Source organism: Otolemur garnettii, unplaced genomic scaffold (assembly GCF_000181295.1).
Source record: "Otolemur garnettii isolate 467f Iridium unplaced genomic scaffold, OtoGar3 scaffold00076, whole genome shotgun sequence".
Lineage (NCBI taxonomy): Eukaryota > Metazoa > Chordata > Mammalia > Primates > Galagidae > Otolemur > Otolemur garnettii.
In genome coordinates this window covers 7,022,860-7,025,216 of record NW_003852471.1, presented here as the reverse complement: position 1 = coordinate 7,025,216, position 2,357 = coordinate 7,022,860, and the positions used below count along the sequence as shown (strand labels likewise).

At 43.2% G+C, this 2,357-nt stretch overlaps 1 protein-coding gene across 4 annotated transcripts in view; it reads right to left on the bottom strand.

Moving 5' to 3' along the window:
• Positions 1-2,357, bottom strand: part of LOC100950123 (schwannomin-interacting protein 1) — a 578,277-nt gene that overhangs the window by 10,574 nt on the left and 565,346 nt on the right. The window lies entirely within an intron of this gene.

Genomic DNA, 2,357 nt, shown 5'->3' with positions numbered 1-2,357 from the left:
CTGCTATTGCTATGGGTATGCACCGCCACCTACTGGTTTGTTCTGTAATTGCTGAAAGTCCCAGCCAGCGTCTACTGTAAGAAATGCCTTTCTATTTTTTTTTTTTTTTAATTGTTTGTTTTTTTGAGATAGTCTCACTCAGTCACCCAGGCTAGAGTGCCTTGGCATCTAGCCAAGAGAGGAAAGAATTCAGCAACCGGCATGCAGGATTACTGAGTCAATTTCTATAATATATAGGAAAGAAATGATCTTCTATTTCTAAGCCCAACAAGGAAGAACTAGCATTTAGCACATTTTCCCTTTATAATTTTTAAGATCATACATATCTGACTTTATAGTGTAATATGAGAGCACCAGCTAATTTAACAAAGCATATGTATCTATTACAGAAATACAGAAACCTCAAACCGCTCAGTTCAAGAAATCTTCCAGCCTTAGTCACCCGAGTACCAGGGACTACAGGTGCCTGCCATAGTGCCCGGCTAGTTTTTCTATTTTTAGTAGAGATGGGGGTCTCACTCTTGCTTAGGCTGGTCTTGAACTTCAAGTGATTTTCCTGTCTTGGCCTCCTAGAGTGCTAGGATTATAGGTGTGAGCCACTGTGCAGAGCCAAGAAATGTAGCCTCTCCCTCTATACGGCCAGCACAGGTGAGGAGAGCCAGGCCCAGAGCTGGGGGCTTCCACTGTGATCAGCTCAAGGTGCTGAGAGTCAGGCGGACTCGGGTTCTGAATCCTCCCTTCTTTCTCCAGGGACATTACGTGAGCTCCGTGAACCTCATTTTCCTCATCCATAAAATGAGATACTGTAAAATAGTCCAACAGAATATTGCAGGGAGGAGTTTGTTCAGAGCTTGGTACATGGCAGGTGCTCTATACAAGTTAATTGTCCTCCTTCCTTTACTTATAGAATTTTAGAGGTGATATGACTTTGTGAAGGGACCTCTGAACCAGTAACTCTAATGCCACTGGCCTGATCACAGTCAAGCCTGATGTAGAATCAGCTCCCGAATGAATCAGCCCAGGGTGCACTGGAGCGGTCTGTACCTCCCAGGCACCGGGGCCTTCTGTAGAGCTGGGATCTGCCTCCTTTTAACTTCCTTACATTGGATTTTGGTTTTTCTGGAGAAATCTAGCATGTTTAGTTACTCTGTGATCCAATAATAAGTTTTAAAATTATAATGTCTGTAGTTGGTCTAAAAATTAAAAATCAACCCAATTTTAATAATAAAACTTAAGCTCTATAGACTGGCAGAGAGAGAAAAAAAGCTGTTTGCAAATTAAGAACATGTATATTTTAAAGCCTACCTAAAATGTGTCTAACATTATGTAGCATTTTGTTTTTGCTGAATGAAGTTTTGTCTGGCCACTGGAAACACAGATTATAAAAAAATATTAAATAACCTGCGATATAAAACACAAAACCAAACCAAACCAAAATAAGTTTAAAATGTCCAAAGATATAAGTTTTCATGCAGAAACAAATTTGATCATACATTCTTTTGTTCTGCCCTCAAAATGACCTTTCTTTGAGGGATTAACTCAGACCTAGATCAACCCTGCCATATAGCATTTCCAACTCAGGAAAGGTAAAGGAGAGGTGGGAGGGGGAAGGAATTAGTAGTATGGGGGGAATGAAAAAAAAAAACCCACCTCCTGTAGAAATTGGGAAAATCGCTTTAGTACGACATTATCGCCATGGGAAACTGACGAGAGCGTCTTAGGGGGTGAGACTTATAATTCCTTACCGTGGTAATCACCAAGAACGTTACTCTCAGGAAAAGGAAATTATATGACATAACAGCTAATGGTTCAGAGGGGATTTTAGTAAAGACATCTTAAAATGGGCTCAGGTTTCAAGAAGGATTTGTTTGCCTTTAGCCTTTAAGCGGTTTTAAGATGAAGCCGGCTTTGGGTGAAATTCAACTACAGCTCCCAAGCAGACTGGCTGGGTGGATGGGACCACAGCTGCTGAAGGCCTCCTGGCTGCAAGGCTGAAGGACACTCAGCCCCCTGCACCCCAGCCCTTCCTGTCCTGGGAGGCACGGCTGCTTGGAGGCTCGCTTCTGGACACTGGAGTTCCCCGGTCTCTGCACCTCCCACTGCAGTGTATCTGGTCCCTCTTATAAGCAGTCTTGTATAATCCAGGCTGCAGGGGGCCTCATGTGCCTGGATTTCTTAAGCACAGTCTGAGGTGAGAACAAAACACCATCTTCATCCTGCCAGTTAGAGACTTAATTTCAAACTATCCGATGTGAGGTTCTGGGATGCTCCAAGTGGCGTTTAGCAGAGCACTGGCTGCAAAGGCTGTTGGAAGTCTGCCTTGCTGTGGATGTCACTTCTAAAAGGTCTGTCCTGGT